General features: G+C 49.6%; 1 protein-coding gene across 1 annotated transcript in view; it reads left to right on the top strand.

The window, feature by feature from the left end:
* STIM2 (stromal interaction molecule 2) overlaps positions 1-363 on the top strand; it is a 119,402-nt gene that overhangs the window by 117,059 nt on the left and 1,980 nt on the right. The window lies entirely within an intron of this gene.

The raw sequence follows: 363 nt of genomic DNA on the forward strand, positions 1-363 counted from the left end.
AGGAGGGGACAGTGGTAGGACAAGGCAGAAGTGGTTGTGCTCCCGTGCAGTGGGAGGGACAGCCATGGACCTGATCACACAGGGCTTTGTGATTTTGGCACAGACTGCATTTTAGCCTGAGTATGAGAGGAAGCGTTGTAAATTTTGAGAAGGGGAGTTCGCTGTGATTGAGTTTTTAAAAGCCACTTTAAAGGCTGTATAGAGAAATAATAAGAGGGAGGAACAAGAACAGAAGCAGGGAGACCAGTTAGGAAGCTGTTGCTGTCAATGAGGTGCCGTGGTGGTGGGTCAAGAGGATGGATGGTAGCAGTGGGCGTGAGAAGTGGGACTCCAGGTCTACTTTGAAGGAACAGCTGGTAGCAT

The sequence above is a fragment of the Pteropus vampyrus genome, unplaced genomic scaffold (assembly GCF_000151845.1).
Source record: "Pteropus vampyrus isolate Shadow unplaced genomic scaffold, Pvam_2.0 Scaffold5, whole genome shotgun sequence".
Lineage (NCBI taxonomy): Eukaryota > Metazoa > Chordata > Mammalia > Chiroptera > Pteropodidae > Pteropus > Pteropus vampyrus.